This window comes from Octodon degus, unplaced genomic scaffold (genome assembly GCF_000260255.1).
Source record: "Octodon degus isolate 3935 unplaced genomic scaffold, OctDeg1.0 scaffold00012, whole genome shotgun sequence".
NCBI lineage: Eukaryota > Metazoa > Chordata > Mammalia > Rodentia > Octodontidae > Octodon > Octodon degus.
In genome coordinates, this window is record NW_004524588.1 from 4307886 (window position 1) to 4327215 (window position 19330).

Consider the following 19330-nt stretch of genomic DNA (forward strand, 5'->3'; position numbering starts at 1 on the left):
GTAAATTGGCAGAAACTTTAGAGGTAACCAAAGTCAGAACAACAAAATGATCTTCCTGGACACCTACATCCTGCCTCCTCTGCTGGCGGCTGCGATGAGCATCTCTGCCCCTAGGAATGCCCATGGGTGCTCTCATTACGAATGCGTCAGTACAACTGACCTGATGGTAATTAATGTCCCTTTACCATAATGGCTCAAGGAATCAATAATGATTTGCTCTGTGTTCACATAACATGCTATTTCAGAGCTTTGGGCCCAGTGCTGCTTGTAATATGTGTTTCTGCTAAACAGCAAAGAGGCATCCTACGATAGTAGCAGAGGTAACAGCTTTAAGGTCCCTCCTTTAACTCTTCTCATTCAGGGAGACTTGGGGACTCCAAGTCTTCCAAGGTGCAGTGTGGCTGTATGCATCTCTTTTTCACAATAATAAAGACATTAGCATGAACCCAAGCCTCACAGATCATGTCTCATTCCTAGAACTGTCTGGGATTCTTAGTAATGTCGTTCCCTGGTCTTGTGTAGATTCACAAAGGTAATCAAGAAAAAAGCATGATCCTTAAAGAGTAGAGATTTCTAGAATTTTAGATCTGAAGAAAGCATTTAGAATCAGCTAGCCTATCACTTCTTGCAGCTGACATTCCCCTTTATAACAACACAAAACTGGTCCTCTCAGCTCATCTTGAAGCCATCCACTGGTGGGGATATTTATCCCACCATCCTCCACCCTCAAGGTAGCCATCTCATGCTTGAGCACTCCATCTTACTTAAAGCTGAAATCTGCTTCGTTTCAACCCTCTAGTACTTGATTTCTCCTTAGATATTGTGCAGCATTAGTACAATCCTTATTCCACATGAGAGTTTTTCAAATATTTAGATATTCATCATACTTCCTTTATAAAATAAATTATAACTTTTAGTGAACCCCTAAGCTCAATTTGATGAATTAAGAAACAAACATAGAGAGATTAAATTATTTGTCCAAAGTGACATTACTTCTTGGAAGCAGAAACAGCATCTCAGATAAATTTTCAGCTCCAGGTCTTTTCTACCACATCATCCTGATTCCCATATGCAACAGAAGGTTAATATTTTCTGCTCCTTCATGCAGTGGCTCTACACATGGATTAAAGTTCATTGTTTTCTCTGCAGACCTCTAGTCTAGTAAGTAGATCTCCCCTGATCCAACTCAAGATGACCTCCAGCGCCTTTTTCTTTCCTCCTGCTTCAATACTTAGTTCAATGCTCCCTGCCCAAGCCCATCACTAGTTTGAAGATAATATTCAGGTTTCCTGTAGCTTTCAACACCTCTAACACCCAGCCAAAGCCCTACAGATTTCATTCTAAGGAATATTATTATAAAGCCATAAGACAGACTATTTTAAACTAAGCAACCCGAATTTAAACATCTATCATTAGCTTGGAAAAATATGTTCTTACTAGGACAATACTGGGTTATTTACAATGACTTCTGAAAGTCTTCCAAAAAAGATTGTAAGATAGAAAAAATAATTTAGTCCCAGATCTTTTTGGAGTAAATGAAAAGAATAAATGGGGGCAGGGGATAAGGAGAGAGATGATGAGGGCAGAAGAAGGGGAAAGAAAGGGAAAAATAAATTACCTGGCTTAAGAACCATCTTCTCACCAGATATGGCTTTGAATAATTCTAACTTTATCTAAAATACCATAATTTTTTTTAAAGTGTCCATTTCAGAAAGCAATTATAAAAGGGAAGTTTCAGAAATGATTCTATTCACAACTAGCATGAATGGAATAAGTACACAGGCTCTTAAGAGGACTCCTTTAAAAGAGAGAGCATTGAAATAGGTATGTAAGTTGAGAAATTTAACCTTTCAAGAAATAAACCATACTCTGGGGCAACATGATTGACCTAAATTTCTCTACTTATTCTTGCCTCATATACTCCTGATTTTCCTTAGAAATTGATCTCTTTCTGCAATGTTCACTGTCTTCTCCCTCTGCAAAATCATTTCGTCTACCAAAGAACTTCTTTAGTATTTTTAGTTTTCAAAAATTTTATGATGGTATACAAAATATTCTTCTCTGAAGTATCTTTTATTTCATTTATGTCCTTCAGCAGCATATAACTTAATCATTCATACTGTGTTTTTCTGAGTAATTCTCTGTGATGTGACACATTGAGCTATTAATGAGAAGCCTGCAGATGTGTACCAGCCCTAAGCAAGGACGATATATTGTAACAACTGCTTGATTTGTCTCCAGGATGTAGTCTGACCTCTAAGAAACCCTGTGTCTTCTCTCATAGATTTCTCATATTGCATAGAATCTCATATCACTAGAACTAGAAAAAAAAATTAGGAGTTATCCATTGAGAATCTTTATTATAATGAAGAGAAAACAGGCTCCAGTCAGGACCAGAGTTCAAGTCTTCTGATTCTCAGTTCAGCATCTTCCCATGAGGTCACTAACTAAGGCAGTTTCACAAAGCCCCTGTATGCATTTTAGATTTCTTATATCACGTGCCCTGGCCTGGACTACATAGACCCCCTAATATAGCCTGAGTGAAATATATCCTATCTCATTTCCTGTTTGCCTCTTTCTTGAGAAAGAGCCTCAGAATCTTGATGGGCTCAGAGCCAACACAATTGCTCTATATAGCTGAAGTAACACTCTAGTGGGTTTAAAGTGGTTAAGCTAAGGCTAACAAGCCCAGTGCCGCTTTGACTTTGCCCATGCCAGCAAAGCTCATCCGCAGCACCACGTTGACAACCAAGGCAGAGATCTAGCACTGTCCTGTAGGTGAGAGGTGCTTGGAGGAGCTCTGTCAGAATTTTTTCTATAAGGGCCGGCCAAATAGCTCAGCAGATTAAAGCACCTGCAAGCAGGCACAGAAGGCCTGGGGTTTGATCCCCAGGCCTGCTGTGCCAGCCTCACCCCCGGGGTGTGCTGAGATAGCGATTGAGACTGGGTGTGGTGGAGCACGCCTGTAATCCCAGCTCTTGCAAGGCTGTAAACAGGCGGATCATTGTAACTCCAACCTAGTAGTGAGACCCTGAATATCCTGTAGACCCTTCCCTAAAAAAAAACCAAAAAAAAAAAAAAAAAGAATTTTCTATACAAACCAAGAGCCCTGACAGCACGATACTTCTCTGCTCTCCATATATCTATGCAGCATTACAGTTTTAATTATTGATGAATGAGTAGTTGTCTTCTGAGCTTAGTGGGTTCAAACCCAGGAGATCATCTGCTTTAGTGAGATACTTTACTTTCAGATGAATAAAGATATCTAGACTCAACATCCTGGTGGAAAGGAAACGAGGAGAAATAGAAAAAAAAAGCAAATTAAAAACACTGCTTATACTACACCCAACAGAGACCATCAGCAATGTAGTAAGGTGTTTAAGAGCAAGGGCACTGTGACCTGTGACCTCTGCTCAGATCCTGGCTCCCCCACATCATAAGGTGGATGGCAAGCTTTTCATGGTGCATGAATTATTTAATCTTGTCAACAATGGATTCTATTTAAGGAAAAGAGACTTGAAGAAATTTAAAACACATTGTTTTCAATACAATACTAAAGCATGCATTGGACAAAATAATTAGAAATATCAAGTTTCTAAAACTGTTCTTTTCTTTTTATTTAGACAAAATGATACCTGCAAAGGAATTCCAGGAAAAACTAATGTAAAGGTTAGACCATAATCTTAATTTATAATAACTTGAGACAGGTTAAAAATAGTTTTTCTTCCAATGAATTAGGCACTTTGTCTGAAATAATATTTATATCATTAATTTATTTTGCAAGCTCTTCTTCACAAATCATAAAAAGTTCAAGTCTGGGCTAGTCTATATCTAAGCTATTTAAATTCTAAATTACTTGTATTGAGTTAATGAGATATTAAAGTATTTTGAAAACTGACTGATAAAAGCTTAATACATTGCCTCCCTCCTACTGGTGGTGAGGAATGTGCTTTAGTCGCTTAGTAGTTCAGGCTGACTTGCATTCATTCGCTGGGTGATGATTTGTCAGTTCAGCACTTAGTACAAAGAAAACGTCTTTCAGCTGCCTAGACCTAACAATGCAAACTTTCTGAGTGCTATTACCTGGATTTTGTTTCACAACTAAGTGCTACAAATTAGTTTCACTTGAAATGAAAGAAAATAGAGGAAGATTGTGGAGAGTCACTCAACAATCTCTGCTTGGGTATAAGAAGGTAGAGAACATTAACTGTCCTCCAGGAAGATGAGATTTCTGACCCATCATCAAATCAGCAAGAATGCTGAGTAGTTCTGCCACCAGCAGTGATGGCCTCATACCTACATTTTTGTGGCTTTTCACCAGCTTCAGCCAATGTGGCAAGCCATGGTGGGGAACAGTTCTTCTCTGGACTACCTAGGGCTCCACATGGGAGCAAACCCAGGAGCTGTTCTCTTTGCTAAGATATCCTATAATCAAATGAGTGAAGAAGGCTACACAATGCCCCCAAATTCTTAACAGTGAGAAATGGCTAGAAAGTAAACCAAAGGAGGAATAAAGCAAAGAAGAAACAAATATAGAATCTATGACACACAGATCCTCATACTGGGGAGATGATGGGGCAAGACTTCTAAGAGCCAGGACTCTGTCATCATTTGACCCCTGCTGATTCTGGCTTCCCTAGTTTCGTGATCTTGCAAGGCCTTTTTCCCTCAGTTTCTTACACACACACACACACACACACACACACACACACACACACACACACACAATGTACCTAGGAATAGAGCCTAAGGGAATTAGAATTTTCCTACACAGAATGAAAATTGTGTATTAGCTTCTATTATTGCACTTACTACGGCCTTTAAAAATGATGCCTGGGTGGCAAAGAACATTAGTATGTGCAGGGACTGTTGCATGCAGTGTAACCTTTCACACTTAGAGATGAGCACCCTGAGGCCAGGGACCTGCTGCCATCTTTGGGCCTGTTAAGTTCTGTCTGAGTCTGGGTCTTACCAATTCCCAAGTTTCTGCCTTTTCATAATACCATCAACAGCACACTTCCTCTCATTCCTACTGTATCCTAAATGAACAAGGCTTAGAAGTACTTGCTTTTCCCCACTATGATTAGTTAACCCTGGGAATTTGTTTGTTTATTTGTCTGTTTTGCCTTGGGGAATCATTTAATCACACTACTTCAATATAAAGTTCGCTTTCTGAGGGAGGCAACAGATGAGCTCATATTTCTGTAATTTTAGTCTAGAATAAATAATTCTCAAGATGCCCCTAGTCTGATCTCCTGGAGCCCTTCTTTGAACACTATGCAATTCTCTGTAAAATCCTTTCAGAGAAGGCACGGTTCTACTTGTGTGAAGGGACAGTATCTCCTTAGTGAAATACTACGCCATCTTTTCATGCCTACTGATCAAGTATGCAGCAAAGGAAAACTTTTCATTTAGTTCTGTGCAAAGACCTCAGCAGTAGAAAAGGATTTTGCTCTGTTCTTTGGACCCCAAACTTGTGTCAGTTCTGCTTTGAGTAAGACTTGCTAGGGTCCTGTGGGAAACTTAGGCTTCCTAGGGATGGATAATCAGCAAGTTGGGACTTCCCGGTAGGAAGAGACTTGTAACTCTTCTGCATAAATGTCACTGCCACTGGATTGGCTTTTCTTGTATCTCATATTTCCATGCTATGAGTTCAAATTGCTTTAGAGATTCTATTCAACCGAGCTATTCTCCTTCTGGGTATTTTTCCAGAAGAATTGAAAACATGATAGCACACAGATATACACATATGCATGTTGATAGCAACACAAATTTGTCACAGCTAAATCTTAGAAACAACACCAATGCCCATTAACTGAGGAATGCATAAAAAGAAGTGGTATTTTTACACAAAGGAGTACTATTCAGCTATAAAGAAAGATAAACTCAGGGTTTTTATAGGCAAATGGGTACAACTAAAGAGTATATTTGTAAATGAAAATAATCAGACTGTCATGTATAAAGAGTGTCTGTCTCCGTAGTGAAGAAACTGAAAGAATAAGTAAGATCTAAAAGATAAAACAGATATTGTTAAAGGGAGAGAAACTTCTCAAAAGGAAAGAACTGGAATGGGGGAAAAGAGAAAAGAATGAAGGGAATACATATAATTTTATTGCTAATTTCTATTAGCTTACTGAAAAGAATGGTTAATGCTTATATTGTTTCATCAATTTAATATGCCTATATCTAGTAATCTGAGCAATTACTTTGAAGATAATGACACACAATATAATAAACATTGTTGACTTCCTATCATCTTGTTTTGAAATTCTGTATCATTTTTATTGTTTTTTTAAATAAAATTTTAAAAGATATCAAATGAAATCCCTTCCTCTTCCACCCATAAGGTGCCCATTGGAATTTAGCCCAGTGTATGTTGTCAAAATTAAGCAGTAAAACCTTCCAAGAGAAAGTGCTAAGACAGGTAAAAAGCCAGCTGATTGCTTAGTACATTGCTCTTTATTCTTCATGCCTGCTCCTGACTTTAAGGCAAAGGCTTGCCCTCCTGTCATGTTGGATGAGGAGCTATGCCTAAATTAACCAAATGACAACTGTCAAACATTTCTCTAGGACACTCTACTTTGAGAGAAACCCTTCTCTTCCTGTTAACTTGCAGACGTACTGAAAGAAACTCTGGATCTGTGAATGCTTGGCCATGGATCCAAAGAGACCTGGCAATGACAACAAAGAAAACAATGTGCAGGAAGCTTGTCCTTTTAACCTGCTTTTATTTGTCCTTCCCTCTTCAAGAGCCTCTTCTTATTGTTGCCTATACTTCAGGTCAACATGTTGGAAATACCACAATCCCTACCTTCTCTGTAGCTACCACATGCTTAAATTCACAATTCCTTCCACAGCTCCACAGATATGGGGGATGAGTAGATGAATGGATTTATGATGAAATAGGGCTCCAGTTAAGAGACTGGGATAGAGATTATGAAAAACTATCACTCATGAGAAAAGGGGTTATAATTTATCTTTCTAGTAAATGTTGGCAGACTTCTTCAGATACAGATTTCTAGAAGCAATTAAGTTGCATGGAGAGGAAAAGAGGGAATAATTCTAAGGAGATGAGAAGATTTCCAATAGATAGAGAACTCCACATGATGCAGTGAAGGTTTTGTCTTTAGGGGAAATAGTGACTCCATAATTACATCATATTGAAGATATAAGACAGACAGAGCTGTAGATGCTGTTGATATATTCAAGAATATATTTCTTAAATGCATTTAGAAAACCTATTCACAAGGGCTTAAGGTGTACTTCAGTGGTAAAGCATATAGCATACAGGAGAGGCCCTGGATCCTATCCTTATCACTACAAAACAACTATTGATGAACCTTCTCTACTGTGTGGGTAAGACTCTTTCACATGAAAATGATTTCTCAAGTCTATGATCCAAGGATAAAAAGAGAAAGTAAAGAGATACAAAGTGGAATATAAGATAAAAGTGTAAAAGGTGTCAGTTAGCAGAAAAGGTTGGTAAAGTGGCACTAGTCTAGAGAGAGACACTATCCTAAAAGTAGGGTTCATTTCTTGCAAGAGTTCAAGAAATTTACACTAGTTGGTAGTAAGAGGAATATCAAAATCTGAAAACATTAAGACCATGTGCATATATGATCCAGGAAAATGAACTAACCTGAAAACTAATGCAAAGGCACTGATCAATTGCTCCGTCCAACACACACCTTATATTTCCAAAAGTATTGTCCTGACACACTGCATTATAGAACTGTTTCTAAGTCAGAATTTAAAGTAAAAGGAAGATAAAACTCATTTCTTTGCTTACTTAAGGATATCCATTTGTCTTTTCCAATATTCTCAAATGGGTTCACGCTGGAGTCAGAGTTTCAAGCAAAATAAGGACAAGAGTTTATGTGAACCAAAACCTACATCCCTATGTCCCTCTCGCTCCACACTCAAGATGACAGCACTATGGACCCCAACTGCATCTTCATAGGGAAGCAGAAAGAAACATGTAATCATCTCTCCCTGCTGTACTGTGTGGGGGCTAGAACTGCTGTTCCTTCTTTGTCAGGGGATCCTAGCTTTTTTCTCTCTCTCTGTAGGTTGATGTTGCCATGGAAACATGCTCTTTAATGCTTCTGAAATTACTGTGCATTTATACCATTAACTCTTTGTTGACCAGGTCAGCTTGCAAAAAGATTCCTCAACTCCTCTGAAAAGTAATTCCATTTTTCTACCTCTTAAAATATTTTTCAAAAACTGATACTAGATACCCCTATTTCCTTAGTACATCAGTCTTTAGCCCTTGTCTTTAGAATATCAGTCTTTAGTCCTTGTAATATTGGCCTTTGCTTCTATCATTCTACCAAAGCTTTTCACAAAGATCATCAGTAATCAAAGCAAGGTCAACACAAACAAAATTAGCATTCTTTGCTTTATCATCCTCCTCCTTGGCATTATATAGCATCAAACAGTTGACACTCCCAAATTTTTAGCAGCTCCTCTTTTATTTACATATTTGTTGATTACAGGAGGATATCTTGGCTCCCTTACACATCTCAGGCCAGCCCTCTCTCCTTTTCTGCTTTGCCTTGTCATTTCCTAATCTGAGGGCAACTCAAGATGCAGTTTTGAGCCCAAATGCTCTCACATTGAGCTGATTTGCAGCCGCCGTCACACTAACAATCGCCCCCACACCAAGGCTTCAGAGGTCTGCCTCACAATCCCTCCTCTTTCCTGGCCTTTAGTTCAGCATTTCTGATTGATTGGATTATTCTACATGAGTCCTTCTATTATCAAGTCAAACTTCCTGAGACTAAATCCAAGGCAGGTTCTTCTTTCTTCTGGCAGTGAAGCCCCCATCCTTACAGATTTAAAATTCTGTTACAGCTTTGATGTCTTCCTTTCTATCATCCTTCCATTGTTACCACATGGAGAAAGGGAATAAGCTAGTGGCTATTAGAAACTACATTCTCAGAGCCAATCAGATCAGTCAGAAAGTCAACTATAGTTTAGTATATGCATAGTGTACATTGAATGACATCATCTTTCCTTTTCAACACAGCTTAGAGTTGTCTTCCCAAGGTAAATGAATCTTACCACTTTCTAACATATAAGTTAAAAATTTCTGCTCTGGCTGCTCAATTTAAAAAAGTCTGCCTACTCAGTGAATATTACCATTTACTGAACACATCCCAGGATCACTTCTGCATGCTTTACATTATTTGAAGTTCTCACATAAATGCTATAAAATAATAGCATGTGTTATATGTAATTATATAAGAGCTAGGTTATAATGAAGCCCCATGGCTGCTGGTGTTGGGAGCTGAACCCAGTGATTCTGCGGTGATTCGAAGCTCATGCCCTTTTCAGGCAAGTGTTTATTCTACTGAGCTATCTCCCCAGCCCCTCGTGCCTCTTTCATAGTCTCACACTAAAAGTATTGATGAGAGAAGCAATCTTCAGAAGAAAAAGTAATACACAAGCTTCTAACATATTAGTATTAAAATGCAAACCTAGACCTGAATGACCCTAAAGCCTAGGAGAGCCTAGGAAACACTACTTACTATCAAAGTCAACCAGTTGCTGTTAATTGTCCTCCATGTAGTATCATGAAGAAATTCTACAGGGAAGAGAACAAGACACCCAGGTTCCTCAGAGCCCTAAGAAAAACTGGAGGCATCCTGTTGGTCAGGAGTTATGTTCATGGAATAGTAAGAGGATGCCTTTCTCTAGAGGCTGTCAATCTGTCATATATCACAAGTACTAACCTCTCAAAAGTGAAGAAATGGAATTCATTTGCCTTATATTAAAAACAGAAGAAAAAACTATAAAGCAGTAACCCTGACTGGACTTACGAGGGAATTAATTCTCAAATCACGCTCTAGGAGGAAGTCAGTTATGAAGTCTAGGACAATATTTTTGCAGTCCTTGTTAGAGACATACAATATGAGCTAGGATATTTGTCTGGTTCAGTTAAGATTGGAAAAAGTTTATCTTGGTTTGGTACAAGATGTCCAAGTTCTTTCTGGACTTGAAAATACAATATTAAAGTATTTTGGGAACTATAATCAACTCTCCATTACTTTCAATAAGGGAGGCGGAACTACATTTCTGATCTGGACAGTCAGATACATAGATGGTTCTTAGCACTTAATCCTGTTAATCTCCCCATAGATTTGTACTATTCAATACCCTCTTTCCCTTGCAAATGCTTTTGTCCTAAGTTCTATCATGAAGCATTATCTTGTTTCTTCTCCTTCTTCTGTGATTGCTTCTTTAACCCTTGTGCTGTTGGCTTTTGTATATTCTGCTTGTTATTTATTTACTTGTTTAAATTTAGGAAATCCAGTGCATGTTGGCATACAGGTGTCAGCTATTCTCATGGAGCCCACCCTTCTATGTGACTGAACCCCACTTCTACACCTCTAGTCCTGACCCCATCTCACTACCATCCACTTCACTACCAGACATTTCCACTTGTATTTCCCCTCTTACAAACTTGGAGTGATGAAAATGGAGCCACACTATCTTTCCCTCAAAGCAGCTACCTTTCAAATCCCTCATTCCCAGTGTTCCAATGCTTAGTAAGCCCTTAAAAAGGTGCCTGGCACTCATAAACACTAACTAGCCTTATTCTTCTAGTCCTAAAACTCCCAGGTAATGCTGATGTCATCCTTTTCTTTGTTTCCTATTCCAGATAAGTGCCAGAAATCCTTCCTTTCTTTGCAAAATAATTTTGTTTTGCTTTTGTGCCTTTCTACTCCCACCCTACCAGGCTTTATCCTGTCTTACCCAGACATCTGCATTAGCTTCTTTGTAGGCCCTCTGCCTTGGGTCATGTGCCAGCACACTCCCATTTTAACCTTACAGTGAGGCTTAGTGTTATGACAAGCACTGTTCCAAAGTCTCTAATGGCTCCCCATTAAGCTACAGTAGAAGTCAGCCCTTGGGCAAGGCCCAACACATCCTGACCCCATTTATACATTTGGAATTCTCTACTCTTCTCTACGTAAACCTTGGCTGAAGTCAAGTGGCTTCTTCACTGGTCCCTAAATATCACTTACATTTTTCTGCTTCTTTCATTTTCTCTCAATGCAATGTGGTCCAGATTTTGCTTATGCTCACGGGCTCAAATCAAATCCTACCCTTTTTCACTATTCTCCTCACAGCCCAGGCCCTTCTTTCTCTGTGTCCTCCGTAATTGCGATCCACATGTCAGCATTTTGTTTGTTGTTAACTTGACCTGCTTTACTCCTGTTTGTGTATTTATACAAGGGGTACAGGGTCTCACTACACAAATCAGACTTGTAGTGATCCTCCTGTTTTCAGCCTCCCATTTTCTAGAATTCCAGGCATGTGCCAACACACCCAGTCTCAATTGCCCTCTCAGTGCGCCCCTGGGGTGGAGCCAGTACTACTTTCCCAAGATCAAACCCCAGTCCCTGTGTCTGACTAATCAGGTGCTCTAATAAAACCACTGAGCTATCTGGCTGGCCCTTTTACTCCTTTTTATCACTTAACTTTTCATATATCTCTGTCTTGTCTTCCATTATAGACAATATACTATTTAAAGGTAACAGTAAAATCTTGTCCTACCATTCCTTGCAAAATCCAAATTAATTCTTTTTTTGGTAAATATTCAGTAAATACCTAGTGATTTGTTGTGAGCATCTAGAATAGTAGTCTAGAAATCATCCTGTGTTGCTCACCCCTTCTCCCCTTCTTCTTTCCTCTCTCTCTCTCTCTCTCTCTCTCTCTCTCTCTCTCTCTCTCACACACACACACACACACACAGAATATTGATTTCCTGTAGAAAAAATGATGTCTCCAATTATTGACTTATAGAAGAACATATTAAAAACACATATCCATAATCTGTCTTTTCTAAAAATGAGAACAAAAGCAGCACTGGCTTCATTCTTGGCCAGCCCCTTTAAAAAGCCCCTCCCTTTCACTGTTTTCTTCATGAAATTGTTCTGTGAGGCTCAAGTACCTTGTCGAAACCCCTTCCCTAGACGCATGGTCATAAGCCCTTACAGAGAGCTGACTTCAAAAGGGAACACAATGAATGATCACGGGTAAGCAAAACAATTTCTATTTCTGAAATATTTTATCCCATAGAAAGAAAGAATTTTTTTTGACTTTGTAGTTTTAAACAATTTTTTTCCTGCAATTTATAAAATCAAAGTACTGGAAATATATATATATATATATATATTTCCAATGTAAAACTGTTTATTAGCTTGGGAATTAAAAAAAGAATAGAAGCCATTTGCACTGAAAAAGATAAACTTCTAGAAAAAGAACCAATGAAACAAAGGGGGAAGTTTTTTTTCTAATATTTTTTATTTTAGAAAAATAAAAGTATCTTATGAATAATAAAAATATTTTTCTTAATCTTCTCATAGCCTGGTGCAGAGAACTGCAAAACCCCTTCCTTAACCCCTTCCTTTTCATCCTCTACACACACCACAGCAAGAGGAGGTGAGCAGTCGATATTCATACCAGAATCTTCTTTTTATTTGGCCTAACTCTTGATAACATAAGATATCAGTATTACAGATACATCTACGGGTCCTTGAACATAATGCATAGAGTGATTATTTCATGGAAGATAGAAAAATAAAAGCTGAAGACAGTTCAAGCTCTACTCTCCAGGTAGTGTCAAGACATTAGAAGTAGCCCAGGTAGAAATCAAAAGACACTGTTAGTAAGTCTCTCTGAACCTCAGTAAAGATTTAAACCCTGTAAAAGCAGAGAGAAGCTAATTTGATTAACACTTGCCTGAATTCCCTCAAATTCTTGGGCATTCTAGCATAGCCAAGAGGAATTGAGCATTTGGGTCACTTTTTTCAGTCACTACCAGGTTTCTCTAATCATAAGAAGCTAAAAACATATTCAGTATGATTGGGGAAACGTAGCAAAAGAGCTTGAAGAAATGCAATGTTTAATGTCTTCAATTACAAAAATGTTGGGGTGGGTATATGAGAGAGGGAAAAGCAAAAGAACAAGCACACACTGGAGAGAAATGAAGAGATGGAGAGAAGATGAAACAGCAGGCAGCACGCTGGATAACATTGCCATGGCAACCACATTCCATGTACAGAGAGCTGCCAAAATAAGTCAAGATCCAAGTAAAGAGGTGTTGGTGGAAAGAGAAGATAAGAACTCAGCAATGGACAGAAACCATCTAGAGGAGATGAATTAACCTTCACAATTTAACTCTTTTTTCTATTTCTTTGTCTAACCATACCCAAAGCTCCAGTTTCATGGCAGTGTTGTTGCTTCCAAGTCCAAATCTCACTCAGGAAGGTCTCAGAATGCTAGGAATGAGGTTTAAGGAGCCCTCAACTGAAGCCAAAAGAGCAAAACTGTAAGTGAGGTTAATAATTTTTCTATGGTTATTAGCTTGTTTCCCCAACTTCTTTTCAGCAATTTGCACAGAAGAAAAATATTTGTTTTTATTTTTCAGGGTTTTTTTTTTTTGAGAGGGAACAGCATCAGTAAAAGCATCATGCATGTAAAGGTGAAGATTAAAAAGATGGGTACATGTTTCCCTTAGTTGTGGTCTAGGCTATCCATTAGTGACCTTTATACCTTTAATATAGGAGAATCCTGTTCAAAAATATAGCCAAGCTGTCCCCAGATAGAAGTGTTTGGGAATGTTCTCTGAGACATTTATAGTTATCCAGAAAATCTAAATTAAAGCATGTGGAATGTTAAGTATAATCCTATACTTGACCTCCCTCTCTTTGTGCCAGTAGGTTATCATATATATAAACCTTCAAGATCTTCAGGGGTGGCCTGATGTCATGCTGCTCCTCAGGATGGCCAGGAGGACACATGGCAGAGGGCTTCTCCTGGGAGGTTGAAGTCAGAAATGATTGGGTCTGTGACACTTGCCTAAGGAGCCTGCTAAGAAGATAGAACCCTGGGCCACACCTCAAGGCCAAGGATTCAGTGTTGCTGGTGTAGAGACCAAAGACATGTATTTTAAAGGTCTCTGGGTGGGTCTGTGTGTTGACATGTACAGAAATGATGGAAAGAATCATACATCCCTTATTCTTCTCCCCTAATGACTCCACTACCCTCCGCTTTGGCTTTCTTCACATCTATGAATGGCAGGATAACTACACCAGTAAGAGAGTTCACTACACCAGTAAGAGAGTTGTTCTTAGACACTCATGGAGCCAGAACATGTCATTCTGCACAGAAAAACTAGTCTGAGTAAAGCTCTGCTTCTCAACAATGCCCACATAGAAGTGCTTGCTCTCAGAGTTACGATATGGTAAGTGTTGGGCAGAAGAGATAGAGGTCAACTAGGGAAAAAGCAAAACTAGTTTCCACCAGAGGACCTGGTTAGCAGGTGGCATTAATTAGGTCCAAAGATAAAATAGCCAGATTCTGCATGAGCAATAAGCTCACCCTTCACCCTCCATTCCACCCCAGAGCTACTTCCTTACTTCACAACATTACCATGAAATCATGTAAAACCCCACAGGAGACCAGGAGACCACTTAACTCAAACCTCAGTTCTCTTACTTTTCAATAACACCAACCTCTTTCTGATTTAGATTTACACAACCAGACACTTGAAGAGAAGCCCTTCCTAAACTAACTAAATCATGTTTCTAAAGAGTGGAAGTCGCTCAGGTCATTGGGCTGTGATGTATCACGCACCATGAATACAGAGATAAGAAGTTGTCACAACTCCTAAGCACTCACTCTGTCACAGGGATTTTCTGTGTTACCCAGTGTGATCCTGCATTACAGGTGAGGAAACACAGGCTCAGAAAGGTGATTAATTTTGTCAAACACAAGCATCCAAACTAGAATTTTTTAAAAGTTTGTCTGATTCCAAAATTATATTTTTTGAACACTACCACATTCTTTTCCACAAGCTGATATGCAAATGAAATTAATAGTGTACAAGAATTAATATTGTTCTTCTTTCTTTTGTCCTCAAATAGGTCTCCAAGGCATATGGCATTATTATAGGATACCTATATACCTTCGTCTAATAAGAGATGAAAACCTTCCCATATTCTCTTTCCCAGAACTTGCAAATATGAAGACAGTCTTCTCACGAGTGGAGTAAAGGTTTACAATTGTCTTTCATCTCCCGTTGCCTTTCCTTTCATTCTCCTCTTTTATACAACTTGAGGCAATGAGCACCTCCTACTTTGGAGGCAACTTACTTGAAGAGTAAAGAGGATTTGAAGTGGTGTCAATAACAAGGAACAAGGAGCTTGCTGTTTTATGGAAAGCTGAAAAGGGCTCCCTAAGGTTTCCCCATTGTCTCATTCCATTCACTGAGGAGAAGAAACAGACATGAAGGAAGCATTTATCAAGAAAATAAAACAACCTGTATTTTGGGGGGTGTATTCTAACAGTCCCAGAGGAAATCACTAGGACAGGAAGCCAGTGTGATAGCTATCTCCTCTCACCTGTCCCTTTCTCTCCTCTCTGACATTCCCAATTCTGGCTGAACAGGGACATAGTCTCAAAACTATAGCATAGCAATAAGCGACACAATGGATCAGGGGTTGGGAAAGAAAAATCACACATATATAAGGGTTTAAATAGTAGGACAGTTTCACAGGCAAGTGACATTGTGGGGCAGGACAGCATATGGGGGGAGTTTATAACTTTACAAGGGAGAGTTAGTGTAGCTGGGCCTTTAAAAGTTAGTCAGTTATTTGGTAAAGGAGAGAGAAGATGGAGCATCCAGAGAGTGTAGCCTGAAAAAGGGCAAGAGTCTGTAGGAATCATGAAGCTGCAGCTACAGGAAAGATGGAGGAAAGGGAATAAGAGAGCCCGTTGGGAAGATGCAGGGGTGAGGCTGCAAAGGAAGACCAGGGCCCATTGTAAAGGCCTTAATTGTGGTGCTGCATCCCTATATCTAAGAAAAATTTTCTAACAGAGCAGATAAGTGATCCAATTAATTTTCTAATTAATTTTTTGTTGTTGTTAAGAAAAGCAATGCTTAGTTTAAAGTCAAGTTAAGGGGCTCCTACTCTAGATAAGAGAAACAATGTGAATCTGAACCACAATAGTGAAAAGGGCTGATTGGATATTGGAGGACGATATAAGAAGTCTATTGTGAGAAAGCGGACGGATGTGGAATGTGAAATGCACTGGATTTGAATACTTCAATTGCTCCCTATCATTACGGGGAGAGCAAAGCTCTGAGCTCTGCAGGCCGCGCTCAATGCATGAAGACTTGCATTTATGCCTTTTCCTATTGTCACCGCAACTTCATAATCAATTACTAGAATGAGGAGTGGAAGAAGAAAGGCCAGAAAGTCCAGAAGGAAAGCGAGCCTTGAGTATTAGAAAAGACCAAGAAACAGTGAGCAGAATCCCGCTGTCCATTTCAAGATCACACTGACAGGAGTGTGGAGAATGAGCTAAGGGACCCAGTGTTCAGCAAGTCCCCTTTTATGTAACCAAAGTAATTTAAATACCTTGAGAGACCTCTTTACCTTCAGGGTTGAGAATTCAGGCTGGTTCACCATTGTAGTCCCTTTAACTATTTTCATTGTCCCTGATTAAGGTCTCACAATCACGGCCACTTCTTTTCACAGTGAGAAAGAAGATTAAAAGTCGATTACCTTAGTCAATTCACCAACATCCACACCCTGAATTCCTCTCAAATTGTGGCATGCAGAGGTATCAGGGCACACAGTTTGCAAAGGTTGCACTAGGTGATTTTAGGAACTACACTAAGCACACAGTCTCACACTCACTGCAAACTTGTGGTCTGAGGTGTGTCTGACATATGCTGACTGAGAAGAAAGGTGGCACAGCAATGTGATACTACAGTGAACTCCCATGGACTCAGGCTCCACCTTGTTACAGCTTTTTACAGGGCCATGATGAACTCGTGGCTCAGTGCAACTCTCAGCAGCATTTTGCAGTTTCCCTCCATGCTGTTTTCATGCAAAAAAGCACTTCCTTATTAGTTTTAATGAAAGAAAGAGAGAGCACCCATAACTAGAATCAACAAATAACTGCAAATCTTACTGTATGTAAAAGGCTCCAATTTCTCCCTCACCAAGCTCTTTGCAGGTCTCTTACCATGAAACAAAACTTAACAATGACTTCACTGTTCTCCGCTGTTCCTCATCTACTGGTGAAGGTACTAAGCAACGGGAGAATGACCAAAACACTTCAGGAGGGGAAAGGGTGAAAAGCAAAAGACACAGAAACTTCACAGAGTGGATAATAAGTGCCTGGATGATGGGATCATGGAAAATCAGGCCCTGTTTGATGAGGTTTATTTTTTCACCAAAAGCGATGAATCATCAAGCAAGTTTGCTCCAAGATATAAATTCTGAGTTGCCATGAATTACACAATTCAAAGGAAAGGCAAAGAATGGGAGAAGCCTCAATGTTCAATTTTTATATGTGCAACCATAACCTTAAAAGTTATCCAATTCAGGAAGCAGCTTGTCTCTAAATGTGATGAAAAGAAAATAGCACAGTCTATTGAGTCTACCAGAACTTCTGACACACTTGCCGATGGCGCAATTAGCATCTAGCTGCGCCCATATTCCTACCCCTTTCCCCCTTGTCACCCCACTTAGCTTAAGGAGACTCTTGATTCTGTGTCCCTTTCTGTTCCTACTTTTGTTCTCTCTTCTGTGGATGCTGGAGTCCCTAGAGAGGGATTCATGTCATGTGACAGTGATTTTCTGAAAGCATGAAATTGAGTGTAGAGGCAAAAGGATATATCACAAAAGGTTTCTTCAGCATTATAGTTAGGGAAGATATACCTACCAATGAAATGCTGTCTTTCAAAGAGATCTGAAGAAAATACAGCCAATGTTAGCCTCATTAAATCTGTGCAGTGGACACCTGTGGCTGAGTTGTCTGCATTTCCTTTGCATTTTAAAGACTTTATCTAAAAAAGTGTTTCACTGTATGAAACAAAAAGACAATTAACCTGCACAGGCTCTACTGTTTTATCATTAAGTTAGAGAATGAAGAACTTAAGAAATAGATTTTGTGGGCCATGGGGGTGGCTCAATAGAATAAGCGCTTGCCTGGCAAGTGAAAGGGCCTGAATTCAATCCCCTGTTCAAAAAATTAAAAAAATGTCAGAAGAAATAGATTTTACTATAACATAAAGCACCTTGGTTTGGAAACTAACCTTCCATTCCCAATACAGTGGGGGAAAGTGTGATAGCCACCAAAATAACAGAGAAAATATTTGGTATCTCATGTGGAAGAGGATAAATGGATTCTTCCCACTCTCCTCTATGAGGTAGGTGGCATTCCTAACCTGAATAAGAAGCTGGGACAGTGTTCAGGTGTAATACCATTGCACAGTTAGCACCAGGTTCAGGCTCAGCACTCAGCTGGAGGTCCCCTCCTCTGTCCCCGTAGGGCCTTGTTCCATGGTGTAGGAGGCGATAAGATGTTACTACAGGATGCATGTATGTGCCATTCTGCACTGATACAAGACAAGATATAGGAAAACACTTTACAGTTAGGAATGTCTTCAAATTCCAGCAAATCCTTGTCTGGCTGAAACAGTGAACCAACCCCTCTACCACCACCACCAAAGAAGAGGCCCTATAGAAAAGCAAGGCAGCAGAATATGTCTCCAATTTTTTCTCTTGTGGAAACATTTAACTATTAGTTGAAGGTGTGGCTTTGATGGTATAGCTTCAATTTTGTATCCAAAAAGTGACAATTGTGTTTGCATAAACAAAATATTTTAGAACATATTTTCAAAGTCTAAAATAAAATATTCCAAGATAAGAAAGTATTTTTCTATGTGTATGATAAATAAAATGTGTGTATTCTTTTTTTTTTTTGGAGGTGGGGCTATAGGGTCTCACTATGTAGCTCAGATTCCTAGTGATCCTCCTGTCTCAGCCTTGCCAGCACTGGGATTACAGGCATGAGCCACAACACCCCACTCTGGGGCTGCAATAGCATGAAGTACCAGGGACCAAACCCAGGTCCTTGAATTTACCAGGCAGGTGCTTAGACTGTAGAGCTATCTCCTCAGCCCTGCGTATTCTTATACTTATGTCAATTTCCAAATGTTTCTACAGTGTACAATTATTTCTTTTAGTTAGATAAAAATTCAAAATCCTTATATCTACTTTAACCATCCACATAGAATATTACATAATGAATAAAAATTACTGTTGTAATATGTCGAAACTTAGAGAAATTGACATCATCAAAATTTCATACTAAGAAGCATGAGCGGGGCTGGAGAGATGGCTCAGTGGTCTAAAGCACCTACTTGGAACAAGCTTAGCAAAGCATCAGGGACCGCGGTTCGATCCCCCAGCACCACATGCCAGCCAGCCGCGCCCCCTGGTGGGCTGAGCTGGCCACA

The 19330-nt window shown here is 39.4% G+C and overlaps 1 protein-coding gene across 1 annotated transcript in view; it reads right to left on the minus strand.

Annotated features, from left to right (window-relative positions):
* Grin2b (glutamate ionotropic receptor NMDA type subunit 2B) overlaps positions 1-19330 on the minus strand; it is a 438155-nt gene that overhangs the window by 116277 nt on the left and 302548 nt on the right. The window lies entirely within an intron of this gene.